Source organism: Mandrillus leucophaeus, unplaced genomic scaffold, assembly GCF_000951045.1.
Source record: "Mandrillus leucophaeus isolate KB7577 unplaced genomic scaffold, Mleu.le_1.0 Scaffold1222, whole genome shotgun sequence".
NCBI classification, from domain to species: Eukaryota; Metazoa; Chordata; class Mammalia; order Primates; family Cercopithecidae; genus Mandrillus; species Mandrillus leucophaeus.
The window spans coordinates 114,211-136,549 of NW_012100566.1; the positions used below are offsets into that span (position 1 = coordinate 114,211).

Here is a 22,339-nt window from a genome sequence, read left to right on the forward strand (position 1 = left end):
GCTAATTTTTTTTTTTTTTGCATTTTTAGTAGAGACGGGGTTTCACCGTGGTCTCGATCTCCTGACCTTGTGATTCGCCCGCCTCGGCCTCCCAAAGTGCTGGGATTACAGGCGTGAGCCACCGCGCCCGGCCTTATGTGAGTTATTAAGGGAAGAAATTTTTATCTTCATTTAATCTCTTCTGCCTCTCTTCCCTCTTTTCTGCTTATTTATTTATTTATATATTTTTGTGCGTTCTGGGATACATGCGCAGGATATGCAGGTTTGCTGCATAGGCAAACACGTGCCATGGTGATTTGCTGCACCCATCAATCCATTACCGAGTTATTAAGCCCAGTATGCATTAGCTGTTTATCCTGATGCTCTTCCTACCCCCACCCACCAACCGGCCCCAGTGTGTGTTGTTCTCCCTGCATCTATGTGTTCACGTTGTTGTTGAGCTACCTCTTATAAGTGATAACATGCAGTGTTTGGTTTTCTGCTCCTGCATTAGTTTGCTGAGGATAATGCTTCCAGCTCCATCTATGTACCTGCAAAGGACATGATCTCATTCTTTTTAAAGGCTGTGTAGTATTCCATATATATGGTATATATGTACCATATTTTCTTTATCCAGTCTGTAATTGGTAGGCATTTGGGTTGATTCCATGTCTTTGCTATTGTGAATATTACTGCAATGAACATACATGTGCATATATGTTTATAATAAAATGATTTATATTCCTTTGGGTATATACCCAGTAGTGGGATTGCTGGGTCAAATGGTGTTTCTAGTTCTAGGTCTTTGAGGAATCACCACATTATCTTCTACAATGATTGAACTAATTTACATTCCCACCAACAGTGTAAAGCATTCCTATTCCTCTGCAGCCTTGCCAGCATCTGTTGTTTCTTGATTTTGAAATAATTGCCATTCTGACTAATATGAGATGGTATCTCATTGTGATTTTGATTTGCATTTTTCTAATTATCAGTGATGTTGAGCTTCTTTTTCATGTTTGTTGGCTGTGTAAATGTCTTTTTTTTTTTTTTTTTTTTTTTTTTTTGAGATGGAATCTTGCCCTGTTGCCCAAGCTGGAGTGCAGTGGTGCGATCTCGGCTCACTGAAACCTCCGCCTCCCAGATTCAAGCGATTCTCCTGCCTCAGCCTCTCGAGTAGCTGGGACTACAGGCACGTTCCACCATGCCCAGCTAATTTTTGTATTTTTAGTAGCGACGGGGTTTCACCATGTTGGCCATGATAGTCTCAATCTCTTGACCTTGTGATCCACCTGCCTTGGCCTCCTAGAATGCTGGGATTACAGATGGTAAATGTCTTCTTTTGAGAAGTGTGTGTTCATGTCCTTTGCCCACTTTTTTATAGGGTTTTTTTTTCTTGTAAATATGTTTAAGTTCCTTGTAGGTTCTGGATATTGGACCTTTTGTCAGATGGATAGATCACAAAAATTTTCTCCCATTGTGGAGATTGTTCATTCTCTCTGATAATAGTTTCTTTTGCTGTGCAGAAGCTCTTTAGTTTAATTTGATCCCATTTGTCAATTTTTGCTCTTATTGCCATTGCTTTTGACATTTTTCTCATGAAATCTTTGCCCTTGTCTATGTACTGAATGATATTGCCCAGATTTTCTCCTAGGGTATTTATAGTTTTGCATTTTACATTTAAGTCTTTGACCTATCTTGAGTTAATTTTTGTATAAGGTGTATAATTCTGCATTTTACATTTAAGTCTTTGACCCATCTTGAGTTAATTTTTGTATAAGGTGTAAGGAAGGAGTCCAGTTTCAATTTTCTGCTTATGGCTAGCCAGTTCTTCTAGCCTCTTTTATTTATTCAGTATTTGTTGAGCATCTGCTATGTGCCAGGTCCTGTTCTAAGACCCAGAGAAATGTGCTTGATGCAAAACTGTTTTGTTTTTACTCTTCACCTTCATATTCCCAGTACCTATCATCTGATAACTGCCTGTAAAGGCTGATTGAAAAATAAGGCTCATATGCAAGAATGGAAAAGTTAATCATTTCTTTGGAATTAGCCAATAAAATTTTGGCCAGACCAAGTGAAGTTCTTCTGGACACAAAATTGGATTGAACTAAATTACTGTAGGTAATCTGCCTTCAGAGTAATACAGACAGTAACACTATATTTACCATTCTGAGAAAATCTGACTATGTAAATCTGGAGAAAATGATTTACTTTTCTAAAGTTTTTAAAGATGTAGTATTACAGCTTAGTAAAGTATCCGTGTTTCTAATAGGGTTTAAAGGAGGGAATTGGTTGTTGAACATATTTTAACTAAACTAGTGTCACAATAAGAAAGGCAACTGGTTTACAACTTTGAAACCATTTAACCCACAATAATAGATGACACTTGCTGTATTTATCCTGTAACTCCACAGTACAGAGGCTTTTAACAAGAAAAGGAACAGAGTCCGCCTAAAATTTCAGGACAGATGACTCAATGGAGATCAATTCATAATTTGAAGTAGGGCAACATGATCACCAGCAGTATCCACAGCCAAGGTGTGGATGACTTTGGTTTGGAAAAGTCTCACTCGAATATATTGGAAATGTCTCACTCGAATATACAATGTAAACCCAAGGCATGCTTGCCAGCACTATTTTCATATTTCAGATTAATATAATGTTGGCATTTTTAGAAGAATATGATATTTGATTCTTCAAGTTACTGATCATTTGAATACTCTTTACTGCCTCCCAGGGCCATCACACCTGGCTCTTCCATTTTCTGTCTTAAGTTAGCAGGAAGTTTTTACCATTCTCATCAGAGACACATTTCCCAGTACTAATCTTAACTTTGATGAAAAACCATGTGTTGAAATGAATAACCAAAGATCTTTCTCACTGAATCAGGCTCAGTTTAAATGAGTTGGTTAAGGCAATTTAATTGGGGAAAAATAATCCAGACAACAACTGGCAAAAATAATAGGTTAAAAGTAAACACTCTAACTCATATGCTGATTTTCTCCCTACCTATCAACAATATTGATTTTTCATAGTTGATGTTTTGTGACACTTTGTGCATCTTTAAGTAATTTTGTACATTTTTAGATTTAAAATATTTTCATGTTCTCATATTTTGCTGCTAATTCATTTCCCAGCAATTATGCCTACTTTGCAGTATTTCCCAAAATGTAGAAAAAAACCTAATTGTAAAACTGGTTAAACAAAATTATGGCTTGTCGATAAAATGGAAAAGTATGTTTTGGCTGTAATCCCAGCACTTTGGGAGGCTGAGGCGGGCAGATCACAAGGTCAGGAGATTGAGACCATCCTGGCCAACATGGTGAAACCCCATCTCTGCTAAAAATACAAAAATCAGCTGGGCGTGGCGGTGTGTGCCTGTAATCCCAGCTACTTGGGAGGCTGAAGCAGGAGAACAGCTTGAACCAGGGAGTTGGAGGTTGTAGTGAGCTGCGATTGCGCCACTGCAGTCCAGTGTGGCAACTGAGTGAGAGTCTGTCTCAAAAAAAAAAAAAAAAAAGTATCTTTCAGAAATACATAAATACATCTCTTGCCATGAAATATTCATAAGATGTTGTCAGGCTTGACAAACAGGTTGCAAAGTAGTTTTTACACTTGATTCTATTGAGAATAGCATATGAGTGTTATGCATATAACACATAACATATAACTTAGAGAAGGATCTGTAAGAGTTAGTAAGGAATTAATGATATAGTCTTCCAGCATTATGGATGTATATGTTCTTCTACTTGTCTGTATTTCTGATTTTCTTAAAATGAACAATAATTGTTTTGTAATGACAAAATAAAAAATAAATATTTAAAAAGTTGAAAGAAAAGCATACATTTTTAGAGATTTTTTCTTCTTTAAAATTTCTATTTTTCAAGCAATTTTGTATGTTTTGTTTAATTGCTTGTATTTTCAAAACTTGAAAATTATTTTTAAAAATCAGTTTATATTTAATAATTTCTCTGCACTGAGTAAATGGTATTAACTGGGGCATGGTAATTTTACTGGTAATGGGAATTTAGTTTGCTTCCAACATTTATTTTTCTAAAAAATTACACATGATTCAGAAGAGACATAAAATAAATGAGAACATTTTTAAAGCAAAAAACCTAGGGAAAATTTCTGAAAAAGTGGGCAATTAAAGAACATATAAAAATTTGTCAGGACTTCCCCATAGCGTACCAAAAGTAACAGCAAAACAGTGATTCAGAAGATTCACTTTCAACCAAATGGTTGCTTTGGCCAATTTATTTTCAACCAGTCTATTTTCATCTACTTCCATCTGAGCATTCATCATCCACATAGGGTAGACTACTACTTCATCATCCACATAGGGTAGAATACTCCACAGCTGAGGGACATCTCATCTACTCACTGTGTTGCTTGGCTCTATGAGACCAATTGACTGGGAATACCCTAGCAAATGCTTAAACCTCTACATAAACATAAATACCAAAAGGAGCATTGATAAAGTCCACGACTGACATAAATCTTTAAAGGTATGCTGGGAAAGTCTGAAACATAGTATTCGAGATGGACCCTGATTTTATGTGAGAGAGAGATATTTATGAACACATAAACTATACAACTAGCTGGACTCCACACATACTAGCTTTGGACATGTGGTTCAATCTCTCTGAGCTTATTTTCTTACTAGCAATGTGAAGGCAATAATTTACAGAGCTCATAGAGTTGTGGGGACTAAATGATGTGTGGCAGGCAGAATAATGGCCCCTAAAGATGTTCACATCTTAATCCCTGGAAACTGTGAATGTATGATATGGTATGATATGATATGATATGGTATGCCAAGTGGAAATTTATGTTGCAGCTAGAATTAAAGTTCTAACCAGCTGACATTGAGATAAAGGGATTAAGCTAGATTACCTGGGTGGGTGCAATGTAATCATGAGGGACCTTAAATGGGGAAGAAGAGAAGAGTCAATAAGAGTGTATAATGTGAGAAAGACTTGATTGGCTACTGCTAGCTTCGATAATGGAAGGGACCTATAAGCCAAGGGACACAGCAGCCTCTAGAAGCTGGAAAAGGCAAGAAAACAGACTGGCCCCTAGAACCTCCAGAAAGAAGCACAGCCTTCCCAAAATCTTGATTTTAGCTCAGTGAGAACTTCTTTAGACTTCTGACATCTAAAATTGCAAGACAACAAACTAGTATTATTTTAAGCCATATATGTGTCGAAATTCGTTAGAGCAGCAAAAAATTCTGGTACCTAAAGGTGTGGTGTTGCTGTAACAACAAATTCTTAAAAATTGTGGACAAGGCTTTGCAATTACACAGTGGGCAGAGGCTGGAAAAAGGAGCATGATATAGAAAAAGCCTGGAATGTCATCAAGGTAATGTTAATAGAAATATAGATGTCAATGACTCTGGTAATATAGACTCAGCAGGAAGTAAGAAGCACAGGAGAGAAAACCCAAGTCATTTTCGAGAATACCTAAGTTGTCATAAACAGACTATTAAATATGGAAGCTGAATGCACTGCCAGTGAGGAATCAGATGGAAATGAAGAGCACATTCTTGAAAGCTGGAGGGAGCGGAGTTGTTCTTTCACGGTGGCAGAAAATGTACTTGAACTGTGTCCTGTAGTTATGTGGAAAGCAACACCTGTAACAGAAAAAGTTGGATATTTAGCTGAGGAGGTTTTTTAGCAAAGTATCGGAGGCACAGCCTGTTGCTGCTTCTAAAAAATGTGAGAGAAAAGTTTTTAAATTTTTTACTCAGAGTCAAATGTGAGTGGAAGGAAAGAAATTGAGGGAAGAACTATTAGGCAAAAAGAAACCAGGACTTGATGACTTGGGAAATTATCAGCCTATCCATGTTGCAGTGATGCTAAAATGAGAAGATTCATTGGTAGGAAAGTATGCTCTTGAGAGAAAGCCAAGGGTGTGAGTGGATGACCTTTTGCAGTGCCACAAAAGGATCACAAGGTCAGAGGATTTAGCCACACAGAAGGCTCTTTGGAGAGATTAAGCCTGTGATTCATAGATCCCCTTAGCTACTCAGCAGAAGCCAGAAATAGGGATGTGATTATCCTGAAAGGATAGGTGGAGGAGCCTCTTGTCAAATGGATTGAATCCTCCATGACTTACCTAGATGACCCAGACAAGGGCCCTAGCTTCGACTGAAAGTAACTGAGGGTATAATATGAAAAAAAAGGTTGTAGAACCTCCAACGTTCTTCAAGCAAGAAACAGAAGGATAAAACTACTCAGCTGCAAAAATATGCTACCTTTCATGACAAAGGAAGGATAACTCTGAGGTGGAGTCTTATGATTCCAGAGGGTGGGGCCTTGAGCCACAGAAAATTATTCCTAGGTCTTGAACCAAATGGAGTTTGCTTGGCTGGATTTCAAAGTGTCTTGGGACTGGTGACTTATTTTTTCCTTCCATTTTTTCTCCTTTGAGGCCAGACTGTCTATAATTGGTATCCTATGTCTGTCTCTTTGTTGTATTTTTGGAGCAAGAAATTTGTTGAGTTTTATAGTCTCATGGATGGAGCGGAATTGTGCCTTGGATAGACTATACCTAGAATTTTACCAATACGTGATTTAATAAGTAAACTGGCTCATAGCAAGTACCCAATAATCTTGCTATTTATTAATGCTGCTTTTGTTGTTAAGTCACTTCTGAACCAAGACGAAGTCATGGAGTCACACTGTCTCTCCCCTGCCATGTCCATTGATATATAGAAAGTGAATATTGCTCTGTGTGAATTGGGAAGGGCCTTCAGTCCATATATCTGATTCACCTATGAATTTACATAGCAGCAAAGGAAAGTGTGCAAGCCAAGTGATAAACATCCTAACCCCTTCTCTTTGAGGTTTATACTATTAAAATATGACTGAAGATTCGACATAGTACTGACCCAGAGCTAAGTGCAGAGAGACAAAAATGTAATATTTCATTACAATAAATTGGCCCTTTATTTATATTGCTTCACCAGGTCTCCATGTAATACTTCATATTCCCAGTTTTAAAGCTATTTCTCCATGTGTTTCCAGAAGGATTTAGGACTCTACTGTCATCCTTCTCTGAATTCCCTTTAGAATTGCAGCTTCAGCCCATAGTTACATTCCCCTCATATGTTGTCCCTGGGGGATAATTTTTTGTGTTACAGCGAATGACAGAAGGTACCACCTGCACACACAGTCTATAGCACTAGAAGCTGCCACAGCTGCTTGGCATTCAAGATTACATCCCCTTTTTCATCACATCAGCAAGCATCAATATTCCCCAGAGACATCTGTTTCTGGCTGTAAACCAAATTTGTCCAATGATGAAATAATGGACTTTTCTGTCTATGTTAGCTTTTCCAAGAGTTTATGCCTATTTTGATGTGCTATGATCCTGGGTTGGGGCTAAGTTTCCAAGTTTATTTCTCAGGGATCTATAGCATGTGTTAGAGTCTCTGTTTGTCCAAACAGCCACAGAAGCCACAAATCTCTCTTGTGAGAGATTTTGTGAATTTACTGTCAGCTCTCTTCCATTTGGGTGGACACCCTCTCCTCCTGACTGTGCCGAAATAGAATGATGATGCACTGTAGATAACTGAAGAGGATACCTTGGAGAAGTGGGGAGTAAACCCAAGCCAGAAGAGAGCCAGTGGATATATGTCTTGCTTCAGACAAGAGAGATGGTGATAAGAGCTGAATAATAATAATTATGATAGCAATGATAAAACAGCTACACTAGTATTTTGAAGTGATTTCTAAGTACTTTACCTGTATTATTTCATTTACCCCCTTCAGGGACTCTATAAGTAGGTGCAGGTTTAATGTCCCTTATCTGAAAGTTTAGTCCCAGAAGTGTTTTGGAATATGGATTTTTTCATATTTTGGAATATTTGCATTGTGAGCCTTTGAATAACACGGATTTGAACTGCATGGGTCCACTTACATGTGGATCTTTTTCAACCAAAGGCAGGTGGAAAATACAGTATTGCGAAATTTAAAAACTGCCTATACAGAGGGCTGACTTTCTATGTAGGTGAGTTCCACATGGCCAACTGCGGGATGTGAGTGTGTGCGGATTTTGGTATATGCGGTGATCCTGGAGTCAATGCCACACTGACACGAAGCGATGTCTATATACTTACAACATCCCCCAAAACAGTAATTCTGAAATCTGAAAAGCGCCAATGAACATTTCTTTGGAATTTCATGTCAGTGCTCAAAAAGTTTCAGATTTTGGAGCATTTGAGATTTTGGATTTTCAGATTAGGGATGCTTAACCCATATTAGTATGAATTCCATTTTAAACATGAGGAAATCAAAGCCCAGAGAATTTGTGAAATTTTCCCCAGGTCCCGCAGTTAGTAAGTGCTGTAGACAGGATTCTAATCCAGCCAGGCTGACTGTGCAGCCTGCTCTGTGAACCATTACACACAGGACTTCCTCCTACTTGACAGGACTGTGTCACACTTAGGTGAAATTTTATTCTTTTCATAAGGCAGTTGCAAAGTAGTCATTTGGAGTTGCAAAAAAGATCAACTGCTCTGGCTGCAGAATAGCAGATTCTAGCCTTGTGATTTCCATCGTGTCTGTTGGCACAAACCAGAATGGAGGCCTTCAGGTCTCAGGGAGCACAAGGGAATGGGAACACCAAGGACAAGTAGTGGTGATTCCACAGCAAGGAACCTAAACCAGACCTGAACTCAACTTGTCTAGAGTAGTAATTGAGTTGTTTCTAATTCTTAGGGAGAAAGAAGACATCTTGGGGTTTTCTACCAACTGCTCATGTTCCCTTTATGGGGAAAGGGATAAGCACCTTCTAACAGGACTAAAACAGTGGTTGCCTATTGCTATCGTTTGGGTGTTAGTCCCTACCAAACCTCACGTTGAAATTTGGTCCCCAGTGTTGAAGGTGGGGTCTAATGGAAGGCGCTTGGGTCATGGGGGTGGATCCCTCATGAATGGATTAGTGCCTTCCCCATGTTGTGGGGTGAGTGAATTCTTACTCTCTTCATTCTTGTGATAACTACTTGTTAACAAAGAACCTGGAATCTCTCCCTCTTTCACTTGCTCCTGTCTTTCATGTGATCTCTGCATATGCCAGCTCCTCCTTGCCTTCTGCTATAAATGGAAGCAGCCTGAGGCCTCACCAGAAGCTGAGAAAATGCTGACATCATGCTTTTTGTACAGTCAGTAGAACCATGAGCCAAATACACTTGTTCCCTTTATAAATTATCCGGCCTCAGGTATTCATTTAGAGCAACACAAAATGGCTTAGGACACCTATATTCTAGTAGGATTAAGAGAATCATGATTAAGTAGAGGCTCTCAAATCTTTTAAGAATCTGATGAAATATATATATTTCTCCCTAGAAGTATGTATGTGTGGTCATACCAATTTCACATATAAGTCTGGGAGGTTTAGGCCAGGGGTCCCCAACCCTCAGGCCATAGACTGGTATCATCTATGGCCTGGGGGTTGGGGACCCCTGGCCTAAACCCCTGGTTCCTCTTAGGAACCAGGCCACATAGCAGGAGGTAAATGGTGAGCAAGTGAGGAAATCTTGATATGTATTTACAGCTATTCCTCATTGCTCACATTACCTCTTGAGCTCCACCTCCTGTCAGGTTAGCAGCAGCATTAGATTCTCACAGGAGTGCAAATCCTATTGTGAACTGTGCCTGTGAGGGATCTAGGTTGCACACTCTTTATGATAATCTAATGCCTGATGATCTGTCATGTCTCCCATCACCCTCAGATGGGACTGTCTAGTTGTAGGAAAACAAGCCCAGGGCTCCCACTGATTCTACATTATGATGAGTTGTAGAATTATTTCATTATATATTATAATGTAATAATAATAGAAATGAAGTGCATAATAAATGTGATGCACCTGAATCATCCCAAAACCATCGACCCTGTCCCACTGTCCATGGAAAAATTGTCTTCCACACAACTAATCCCTGGTGCCAAAAAGGTTGGGGACTACTGGTTTAGGCTATAGATATTAAAGTATAACAATCTTAGTTAGGAGTTGTGTTCACTCTAAATAAAAATAATGTATCTGGGTCTTTAAATTCTCAGTATTGAACAGCAGCATTTCTTAAGGAAGAAAAGAGGCATCATTCTTTACTTTGGATGGATGCCACCAGGTTACAGTAGAGAGAATTCTGATTGGCTACCAAAGTTCTTGATGCCTGATGTACACACACTTCCTTCCAGTTATTCCATCAAACACTCATCTAAAGACTACTATGAAGGGATTTTGCAGATGTGATGAAGGTCCTACAGCAATTGATCCTTAGATAGAAAGATAATCTGGGTGGACCTGACTTAATCACACGATCCCTTTAAAGGAGAGAGTTTTCTCTAACTGGCCAGAGAAGAGGAAGTCAGACTCTGGCAGTAATAGAAGGGTTTGAGGCATCATTGCAGCTCTGACAATGGAGAAGGCCACAGAGCACGGAATGTCGGTGGCCCATAGATGCTGGGAGTGGCCTTCACCTGACAACCATCAAGAAAACAAGGATCTCAGCCCTACGGTTGCAAGGAGCTGAATTCGGCCAACAACAAGAATGAGTTTGAAAGCAGATTTCCTCTTTGTTGTCTCCAGATGAGCACTTAGCCTGGTCAACACCTTAATTTCAGCTTTGTGGTACCTTGCACAGAAAACACACCAAGATGTGAAAGACTTCTGTTCTACAAAATTGTGAGCTAATAAATGGTGTTATTTGAAACTCCTAAGTTTATGGTGATATGCTATGCACCAATAGAAAATTAATACACCACGTTCCCAAGATGTTCACAGGAACTCTAGAGAGGACAAAATTTTCCCATTGTAGCAACTATCCAAAGAAGAAAAGATACTTCTCTGTTTGCCTTTAGAAGTTTTTTTCTTTCCTAAGCTTGAAAAACTAGGTTTAAAATAGCTAGCTTGAACCTAACAACTATACAGGGAGAGTCTTGCTCTGAGGACTCTTGGGATAAAATGCACGTGTGAACATTGATTTTATCCATTCCCCTTATAAGATATATAGTAAAGCTAACTTTTCACTCTAAACATGCAATCTAGCTTCCCTCTTGCCTCTTTTACTAAAATTCTCAAGCTAAGTCTTATGGTACTCACAGTGCAATCTTCAGTATTACTCACCAGGTACTAGGGACTCCACAGCCATACCCAAGGCTTGGAAGTGACACACAGGCCTAGATTATAGTTCACTTTCTGCTTCGATTTACCATGGGCAAGTTACTTAACCTTCTTGGCTTCATGTAGACACATGGCAAGTGAGGGGTTTAATTATTTGATCTCTGGTATCCCATTGCTATGATTTGAATGTATGTGTCCCTCAAAAATTCCTATGTTGAAACTTAATCACCAAGGTGATAGTATGAGAAGGTGGGCCTTTGAAAGGTGATTAGGTCATGAGGCCTCCACCCTCATGAATAGCATTAATGTCCTTATTAAAGAGGTTTCAGAGAGTGCTCATCCCCTTTTCTCTTCCACATCCCCCCATGTAAGAACACAGCAACAAGGTATGATCTTTGAAGCAGAGACAGCCAGCCCTCACTAGACACTGAATCCGCTGGTGCCTTGGCCTTGAACTTCACAGATTCCAGAACTCTGAGTTACCCAGTCTAAGAAATTTTAATATAGCAGAAGGAACAGACTAAGGCATTCATTTAGAGCTAACAGTCAAAGATTTAGACTTCTAGGACAGGCAGTCCCCTGACTCTAAAAACCAGTGATGTTAGATGAATACATGACTTGTATTTTTAAGGAGTGAATGCCCATCCTTCAATGTCTCAGATCCTTCTAACTTGTCCACCCAGGAGCTTTTCATTCTTGCTGGCACTTAGGATGTATCTCTTCTCCCTTTTCTCTGGGCCCTCTGTCAGAGGAAAACTCAGTGAATTTCCTTTCCACCTGGTCACATTTCATAGACTGTGACAGCTAGTGGCTGCTATGACCACAGCCCACAAATCCATTCTGAAAATATGTGGTGGACACTTTTCAAGTAATAGGTAAAAAGCTATGCTCTCTTGGTAAAGATATTTTAGGGGAGATCTACCTTCTGCTTCAATCCCTTTCCACGTCAAATTTACTAGCAAATTAGAATCAATATATAGCTTAATTACAATATTAAGTTTATCTGTTATCTTGAGATTATCATACCTTTATTCGTTCCAGGTGCCTGGAATGTTTGCAGATATGTTTCACAGAAATGCTAAGTCCTTAATCAATACAACAAAGTATCTCCAGCTTCCCCAGTGTGATAAATCTAGCAATCAATTACTCTGTCATAGTATAGGCCTGGTACAAGCAGGATTAAAAATATTATTGAAAAATTCTACCTCTTGATTAACTATTGATGAAAGTTCTCAGAATTAAAATGATATTTCTTAATTTACTATTTTTCAGAATTGGAAACCAAATACGCCAAACTATTATATTCTATAGATCATATTCCACAAGGTCATGAAATCTTCCAAGCATAAAAAGGAAAATTATCAGCCACCAGAAACAAAAAAATAGGTGAATAAAGCCACTCTTGATTTCTATTCCTAGGAATTCCAAGATATTTGCATATAGAAAATTATGTTATTTTGAAAGTAGTAATGAATTTGAAAACATCTCATGCTCCAGAAGCCTGATTTTAGATCTATTATGGAATTCTGTGCTCTACAAACAATGCCCTATTAATCCCCCTATCGACTTGCTTCTTATGGTCCTTGTCTGGAACTAGTTTTAGTGTACAATGAAGCATTTAAATATTTTATATAAATAAATAAAAGAGGATTGGGTAGTGAGTAACATCAAAGAGCTTCACTACTTGGCAGTGCTAAATGTCTGCGACAGCTTGGTTAGCCACTGAAAAATCACTCTAATGACATACTCACTGGAAATGTCCCCAGTTGCCTTAGAAAAAGTAAGATCCAACCAGGGAAAACTCTGTCCAGCTCCATCATGAAAACAGAATCTGCAGCTGAAAAAGGTACATAGGACTGTGTGAAGAGGTCTGCTGAAATATTCGGGGGTGACAAGTGTTTTGAGTTGTAGAGAAGATAGAGGTAGAGAAAGGCAGACACTGCTTCAAGGAGGAAGCAGCAATATGAGTTTGTATTTATTCCTTTACTCCACAAACATGCCAGCTACTACTATCTAGCAGGCACTGCACTGGGACAAGGTTTACATGCTGAATACAACACACCCTTAGTAACTTTGGCACTGGAATGTTAGAAAAAACCCCAGGTTGGGGTGGATAAGAGAAAATAGAATGGAACAGAACCTAAACCAGAATTTAACTCCTACTGAGGTAATGCGAGGATGGGTGCCATTTTTGCAAAGAGATCACTGTGGGACACAGTTTAAAGTTGTGCAGTATATAGAAAAATGCAACACAAAACACCTGGTCTGATGGTATTTCATTGAGAATTTTTTGCCTTAGGATAGTGTATGAAAAGATATGTGGATGAAGCTCAGTGGTGAGAAAAGACAATGTTGGGCTGTGCACAGGCAGAATAATGAAGAGGGTGAGTTGAGTAGTGTGATGGATTTTTTTTTTTTTTCCTCCAGCTTCTAGATCTTAATGGAGATAAAAAAATTTTGTCAAGATCTGATTTTTAAGTCCTCATATACTGGACTCTGACAGCTGAGCCATGGGTGGCAACTGCTTAAACTAAGTCACTTTAAGCAACCATTCAAAGTACTTATGCAATCAGGTTGAAACTATTTTTAATGAGGAGAAGAAGGCTCCTTGGAGGCACTGACAGCTCTTGAACCCTGATAGCACACTTTGCACAGAGATCCCCCAGAAGCTGGCTCTGAGCAACTCTTCACTTTTGCCATTTGATTAATTAAAGATGAATGGCAGAGACTTTTCCCTAAATGGGTTACTTGATTTAAGAGCTGCTGGCTAATTTTGGTTGGATACTTTAATAGAAGAGGGAAGAGAAAAGGAAAGAAAGGGGCTTGAAGAAAGAGGTAGAGAAAAGAAACACAAGGATGGAGAACAAAGAGAGACCATTTGGTAACAAATTTATTTCTTGATTTTAACCCTTAATTCCTAGGTCTTCCAGCTCGAGACTATTTTGATTTGGTTTATGTCATTCTTATGTCGTCTTCACCCAAACAAGGGATTTTATTTAACCATTGATAGGATTTTTGTTTGTTTGTTTTCTTAAATGCTGGTTTATCTGATAAACTCTGGGCAAATCTTAACAGGCCACTTCTTATATATGACGTTGATGTGGTTTGGTTTAGTGACATGGCTTAAAGGAGGCGTGAAAGTTTCATCTAGCTTTGGCACTAATAAAATGATTGTGAGACGTTGGTTGGGCAAGCTCCTTTACCTGTGTGAGCTCCAGTTTTCTAACAGGACTAGCTTTAGTGACCACTCACAGCTGTAGAATTGTAGGATTTTCATTTCTAGGTATCTGAGCATCACTGATATCCTTTGTCTTTTATATCAGTTATGAGCCTCTGTTTGGGTGCGGTCATTTCTTACAGGTCCTAACAATCTATTTTGTTGCCACAATACAACACTGAAAAAAACACATAATCCATGGCAGATTGGGAGTATTTATTTAACATAAAGCCATTTTTGATCTGTTACCTGGTTTAGTTTAAGTTTTACTTGGCCAAAATGGATTTAGAAGATTGTGGGGAAATATTTTTCCTACTGTTTGTGCAGGTATTCTTTGATAGGACCCATCCATCTCCCCTGAACTGACACCTCCTTTGTTCAAAATTTGTACCACTTGTCGTCCCATACACTAAACCCCCAAACAAAAGCAAAGCTAGAAGGCATGCTCGGGCAAAGGACTTGAGACTGTGTGAGCAGGAATGTGAGGAACAGCATGTCAAGGACAAATTCAAATGTAAGCATTTGGAAGATTAGCATCCAGGGAAACTTTTTTTGTATTCACTTTTGACTAATCAAAATAAATCTTTAAAATCACATTGGGGCTAGAAATTCATTTGTTTTTTCTTTAGAGAAAAGCAGATAGAAAAATCAAAAGCATACTGAAGCAGATCTATAGCTACAGTGACAGTTATGAATAGGTAGCATGCAAGATCCTTCAGGGTGGATTCCAGGAACTGAGCACAGTTCAGGAAGATCCTGAACTTGCAATTAATTATTTAGAAAATGCTCTCCTTGCTGCTAAGTAAGCACATGATGTTCTCTGGCACATCAATTAGTTTGAATTCTCAGCCCTGTAGCAAAGCTGTCAGGCAGGGCTGCTTGAATGCATTTCTAACTGCAAAATGATGAGGCTCCTAAGAGAGGTGCCCCCAGCTTTGCAGCATGACCCTGCTACAAGGATTTTAGCCTAAGGAGCAGGAAGATGCCTGGGTCTTTGAGGTTGATGGGAAAAATGGTGATTAAAAGAACTGATTAGCAACCTTAAGCGAGGGGAAAATGGGGGATGAAAACATGACACGTTAACCGAAATTTCTCGCTCTTACTCAAAGGAGAGTTATTGTAAGGATGAACAGTGCTGGGCATTTGAGGACTAGGTTGCAAAAGGGAGCTAGGCCTGCCAGGAGGTGATGATGGAGGCTTGCTGAGCCTGGTGGCCATTTGGGCAATAACAGAAGCGATAGTTTGTCCGGAATTGGTTCCTCCGGTGGGTTCTTGGTCTCGCTGACTTCAAGAATGAAGCTGCAGACATTCGCAGTGAGTGTTACGGTTCTTAAAGATGATGTGTCTGGATTTTGTTCCTTCAGATGTTCAGATGTGTCCGAAGTTTCTTCCTTCTGGTGGGTTCGAGGTCTCACTGACTTCGGGAGTGAAGACGCAGACCTTCGCAGTGAGTGTTACAGCTCTTAAAGGTGGGGCATCTGAAGCTGTTAGTTCTTCCGGGTGGGTTTGTGGTCTTGCTGGCTTCAGGAGTGAAGCTGCAGACCTTTGCACCCAGTGTTAAAGCTATTAAAAGTGACGCTTCCAGAGTTGTTCATTCCTCCTGGTGGCTTCGTGGTCTCGCTGGCTTCAGGGGTGAAGCTGCAGACCTTTGCAGTGAGTGTTACAGCTCATAAAGGTAGTGCAGACCCAAAGAGTGAGCAGCAGTAAGATTTATTGTAAAGAGTGAAAGAACAAAGCTTCCACACTATGGAAGGGGTCCTGCCTGGGTTGTCACTGCTGGCTGGAGTGGCCAGCTTTTATTCCCTTATTGGGCCCTGCCCACATCCTGCTGATTGGTGCATTTTGCACAGCACTGATTGGTCCATTTTACAGAGTGCTGATTGGTCCATTTTACAGAGTGCGATTGATTGGTCTATTTTTACAGATTGCTCATTGGTGTGTTTACAAACCTTTAGCTAGACACAGAGTGCTGATTGGTGCATTTACAATCCTTTAGCTAGACAGAAAAGTTCTCCAAGTCCCCACCCAACCCAGAAGCCCAGCCGGCTTCACCTGTCAATCACCCCTCTAAACAGGACACCCCAACTGCTGTTGCGAATTGGCCAGTGACCACTCTAGCTACTTCCTGCTGAATAGGGGTGAAGAAGGGGCCCCGTAGTTGTAGTGTCCTCCAGAAGGGAACACTTTAGGCCAGTGAAAGGGCCAGCAGGTCAGTCCAGGGGTCATTGGTAGAAGTTGTTAGTTGAGCTTATTTGGGGTTCCATTTGTAAGACCATCGGTAGCTTGATGGCCTCAATCCTAGAGGAAACAAATTTGACAAGAAGGTTAAAAATACAGGGCCAAAGGCGAGTAACAGTAAGATGGCTGCCATGGGACCCAGAAAGAGGAGAAGTCATGTTGCCCAACTCCAGAGGTTGGTATAAGTGTTTGAAACGCATTGTCTGATTTCAGAAGCCTTTTCCTGTGAATGCCGGGCGGCATCTCATACTATCCCTGACTGGTTAGTGTAAAAACAACACTCTTCCCCTAAGAAGGTGCAGAGTCCTCCTTTCTCAGCAAGGAGGAGGTCTAGGCCTCGGCAGTTTTGGAGAGTCACTGCTGCCAAAGAGTCTATTTGGGATTGTAGTTACTATCTTTACTGGATAGATTTTGTTATTTCTTGCAAACTATCAGAGAAATGCTTTGAGAACGTGTGGTAGTAGGATAATGAAGTAAACTGGCTATTCTGGTTCCTGTAGCAGTGGTCATTTCTAACCCTATGAGTAGGGTTATTAGTTGTATGGCCCTGCACTGATGGACTTGAGCTTTGAGGGACACTGATAGGGTCTGATTTCCGTAAGATTAGAAGTTAGGATAATATATATTACACTGTTAACTTTTAGCAAACTTTACTTTTGTTGAAAACCTTGTAAGTTTGGGATTTCACTTATTCTTTGTTATAAATAAGACCTCATTCAGTCCAGATTAACTTAAAATTGGTATAGATGGCTCCTTCCTGATTCTCTAAGTACTTTAAGGTTTGGCTGAGTGCAAACAGCTCGCACATTTGAGCAGACCAATTATTAGGCAATTTTCCTAATTCTGCTTCTATAAGAGTTTTCTTATCACCTACTGAATACCCATTGTGTCTTTTTCCTTAATCGCCTGGGAGGAACCATCTATTGTCCTGTCCTGAAGGGAGTTCCTCCTATGTCTGGTAGGACCTTCAGATTTAGATCCCCTATTAGAAAACCTGTTGGGTTCAGGATTTTTGATAGGAAGGCTACGGGTTGTCAGTGGCCTCAGTGCTTTCTGACAATGCCCTTGTTTACACTGACAACAAGGTGGTATTGGAGTGTTACAGGATCACAGAGAAGACCTTCAATTATCAATTATAGGTTTTATATTTACCCTGGCTTTTAAAGGAATAGGGTACACTGTTTTTTCTTTACTACTTCTATCTCTTTCTCTCTCTTTGACTCTCTGTTTCTCTGTCTCTTCCTCTCTGTCTCCTTCTCTTTGACTTCCTTTCTCTTTCTGTCTCTCGCTGTCTCTCTGTCTCTTCTTCTCTCTCTCTCTCTGACTTTCTGTCTCTTTCTCTCTTTCCTTCTGTCTTTGACTTTGTCTCTCTTTCTCTCTGCTGGTCTTTCCCTGCCTCTTCCAGCCGCTTATGCTGCTGTTCTCCCCTCTCCTTCCCCTTTTTGATGGCTTCAGCAGTGTAAGACTGCCACCTCCTTAGGTTTTTGCACTGTGTGCAATAACTCCATAATTTCCTTGTGGTATTTAATGGAGACTCCCCCAGAGGTTAGGAACTCCCTTTCTTTCCATATTGCAGCATGGACATGTAGGGTTGTAGGATTAGATAAGCATACTTGCTATCTGTATACATATTTATTCTTTTTCCTTTTCCCAGTTCTAAGGCTTGGGTAAGCGCCACTAGTCTTGCTAACTGGCGTTGGTCCCTGGGGGAAGAGGCTTACTTTCAAGTATGGTTACATCACTAACTATGGCATAACCCACCCTTCATATCCCATTCTCCACAAATGAACTTCCATCAGTATATAGGTTAAGGTCTGGATTAGCTAAGAGGACTTCTAAGAGATCATCTTGGGCGGCATAAGTCTGGACTGTAATTTGTTGGCGGTCATGCTCGATTGGTTCCCCATCCTCTGGGAGAAAAGTGGCAGGGTTGAGGGCCACGCATGTATATATTTGAAGCACTGGTCCCTCAAGGAGTAGCTCCTGGTATCTAAGGAGGTGGTTGTCTGACAGCCATAAACTTTTTGGCACCTAGTATGCCATTTACATCATGAGTAGTGCAGACAGTGAGATCCTTTCCTTGTATTATTTTGATAGCCTCTGACACTAAGATGACCACCGCTGCAACTATCTGTAAACAGTGATGCCAGCCTTTTGCTACTACATCAGTTTCCTTACTTAGGTATGCCACTGGTTGTGGGGTTGTCCCACGAGTCTGAGTAAGGACTCCAAGAGCTATCCCTGCTCTCTCCGTGATGTATAAAGAGAAGTTTTGTCCTATGGGAAGGCTTAAAGCTGGAGCTTGTACTACAACGTGCTTTAAGGTTTTGAAGGTTGTTTCTGCCCCTGGTTCCCATTCTACTAGATGGGTATTTGTCCTCTGGGTCTCCTTGATTAGAGTATAGAGGGGCCTGGCTATCTCGCTGTAGCTGGGGATCCGTAGTTGGCAAAAGCTGGTGATTCCAAGGAACCCCTGCAACTGTTTTAATGTCTTAAGGTGAGGATAAGCCAGTATAGGCTGTATTCATTCCTTGCTGAGGGCCCTGGTCCCTCTGGCTAAGATTAGACCTAGATATTTGACCTGCTGTAAGCAAAGCTGAGCCTTCAACCTAGATGCCTTGTACCCCTGATTAGCTAGAAAGTTCAAGAGATCTAGAGTAGCCTGCTGGCATGAGGCTTCCAAACTGGTAGCCAAAAGCAAACCATCCACATACTGAAGGACTAGAGTGCCTGGACTTGAGAAATGGCCTAGATCTTGGGCCAGTGCCTGACCTAACAGATGAGGGCTATCCCTAAACCCTTGAGGCAAGACCGTCCATGTAAGTTGGGAGGTGTGGTCTGTGGGATTCTCAAAGGCAAAGAGAAACTGGGAGTCAGAGTGCAGGGGAATACAGAAGAAGGCATCCTTGAGGTCCAGAACAGTGAACCATTCTGCTTCCTGTGGTATTTGAGAGAGCAGAATATAGGGGTTGGGTACAACTGGATAGAGAGGAATTACTGCCTCATTGATGAGTCTAAGATTTTGCACTAGTCTCCACTGACCATTCGATTTTTGTAGTCCTGGAATTGGGATGTTGCAGGTACTGCTGCATTTCCTTACTAAGCCTTGAGCTTTTAAATGTTTAACAATATCCTGTAATCCTTTATGAGCTTCAGGCCTTAAGGGATATTGCCTTTGATAAGGAAAAGTGGTAGGGTCTTTTAGCCTCATCTGGACTGGGCGGGCATTTTTTGCCCTTCCAAATTGTCCTTCCAATGCCCAGACTTCAGGGTTGATTCCCTCCTGAAGTAGGGGATAACAAATGGGTAACTTGTTCCCCATATTCATGTAGATAATAGCTCCAGCTTTGGCTAATATATCCCTTCCTAATAAGGGTGTGGGACTTTCAGGCATAACAAGAAAGGTATGTGAAAAGAGCGAAGTCTCCCAATTACAACTGAGGAGGTGGGAGAAATACCTGGTTACAGGCTGTCCCAGGATTCCTCAGATGGTAATGGACCTTGAGGACAGTCATCTGGGACAGGAGATTAACACTGAGAAGGCCACACCAGTGTCCAGGAGGAAGTCAATTTCCTGGCCCTCAATGGTTAAACGTACCTGGGGCTCAGTGAGGGTGATGACATGAGCTGGTGCTTGCCCCAGGAACCCTCAGTCCTGTTGTTGGATCATCTGGTTGGGGGCTTCTGTCCCAGAGAACCTTTGTCCTCTGGGGCAGTGTGCCTTCCAGTGATTGCCTCGGCATAGTGGACATGGGCAAGGGGGCAGCTTTTTTCTCATAGGACAATTTTTTTTTAAAGTGTCCTTGTAAACCACACTGACACCAAGCCCTACCGGGTGATTGGCCTGCTCCATTTTCTGTCCAAGGTTTGTTTGTCTGAGGGCCATGACTAAGGCTGTGACCTTTCTCTGATCTCTCTTTTCCTTTTGGGCCTGTTCCTCTCGGTCCCTGTTATAGAACACCAAGGTTTCCAGGTTTAATAATGCCTCCAGACTTTGTTCAGGGCCCAGGGCTCGCTTTTGAAGCTTTCTCCTGATATCTGCAGCTGATTGGGTAATAAACTTATCTTTTAGAACCAATTGACCCTCTAGTGAGTCGGATGACAGGGGAGTATATTTCCTGAAGGCTTTCCATAGCTGCTTCAGGAAGGCAGAAGGATTTTCTTCCTTTCCCTGAGTTATGGTGGATATCACAAATAAATAATGGGGTTTTTCCTAATTTTCCTTAGTCCTTCTAGAACACAAGTCAGCAGATGTTTACAGACTCCAGTCCCCATGATCTGAGTCGAGGTCCCAGTGGGGATCCATACTGGGGATGGCTTGCTGACTGGTAGGGAATTTGTCCCTTTCTTCAGCTGTCATTCTATCATTTACTTGACTAAGACACCAGGTATCTCCAAACTCTTGGGCTGCAGCTAAAGCTGCATTCTTTTCATTAAAGCCCAGGGTTTGATCTCACAATAGCATGACACCTCTCCAAGTGAGATCGAAGGTTTGCCCTAGACCCTGTAGGACATCTGTATACCTATCAGGATCATCTGAAAGCTTCCCCAGGTCTGCCTTGATCTGCTTTAAATCAGAGAGGGAGAAGGAGACATGTACCCGGGTTGGGCCAAATTCCCCTCCCCCTACAGCTTCAAGGGGACAAACTGATAGGTTTTTGTGATCCTTTGGAGATTTCTTTGCTTATTTCCTTCTGGGTGGGGGAGATTAGAGGAGGCTTGTCATTAATACGAAGGGGAGCTATAGGGAGGCTAGGATATGGGGGTAAGCTGAAAGGTCCTCATGTGGGATGTAAATTGCAAGCTTTGTATAGTTGTGTATTCTCCTTCAATGAAAAGAAAGCTTAGACATAAGGTATTTCACTCCATTTACCTTCCCTCTTACAGAAAAGGTCAAGCTGCAGGATAGTATTATAATTTATACTTCCCTCAGGTGACCATTTTTCCCCATCAGAGAGAGAATATTGGGGCCAGGTCACAGCGCAGAAAAAAATGAGTCACCTTTTTTTTAGGTTTTGCAGGTCAAATTCATCCCCATGGCTTTGGATGCATTTCAAGGGTGAGCCTGTTGATGCCTCAGTATTTCCCATCTGAAAGACAAAACCGCCCAGGGGTTTGGTTTGTTCCTCCCCCTGCCCAAGAACCTGCAACCATCCCTAGATCCTGCTGATTGGAATAGTTGCGCTGACTGGCGCAGCAGCAGAAACATTAGTTTTCCTCCTAGACCACAAGGAGGACTGAGGAAGGTCGGATTTAGTGACCCTTACTGATACATTCTCAAAAACCTGCACCCTTGCCTGTCCTCCTAGACCACAAGGAGGACCAAGAAAAATTGGATTTAGTGGCCCTTACCGACCCATTCTCGAAAACCTGTTAGAATACTGAACATTCTCCTGTTAGTATTGGGACTTTACGCCTGTCCTATAAAGATGTTATGCACCAAAAATGGAGTGGAGGGTCATACCGTGAGGGAGGGAAGAGATCTCCAGGGTTGGAAGAGTAGCACCTTTTTTGTCCTTACTTAAATAGGAAGGATACGATTTCGGAGGCTCCCCATATCTAGCTTCAGGAATAGCTTTTGTTAGGCCTGCTTGTCTGAGGAGGGATCCTAAAATTCCAGATAGTCCTCCCTCCAATAGGTCTTTGGGCAAAAAAATTATGTATTTCTGACTGGCGAGCCCGGGTGCCTAAAGAAGGTAACAGAGTCCTGAAGTTTATACTAGAAATCATTCTTACAGGAGAAACTAGAAAAGCACCAGAGACAGGGAGTGGTTTTT

At 41.0% G+C, this 22,339-nt stretch overlaps 1 long non-coding RNA gene across 1 annotated transcript in view; it reads left to right on the forward strand.

Moving 5' to 3' along the window:
* Positions 1 to 13,821: 13,821 nt before the first annotated feature.
* The window catches only part of LOC105533100, a 276,251-nt gene continuing 267,733 nt past the window's right edge, over positions 13,822 to 22,339 (forward strand). Inside the window, exon 1 of the long non-coding RNA XR_001005080.1 lies at positions 13,822 to 13,988. This is a non-coding gene — a long non-coding RNA (uncharacterized LOC105533100). The remainder of the gene's footprint in view (positions 13,989 to 22,339) is intronic.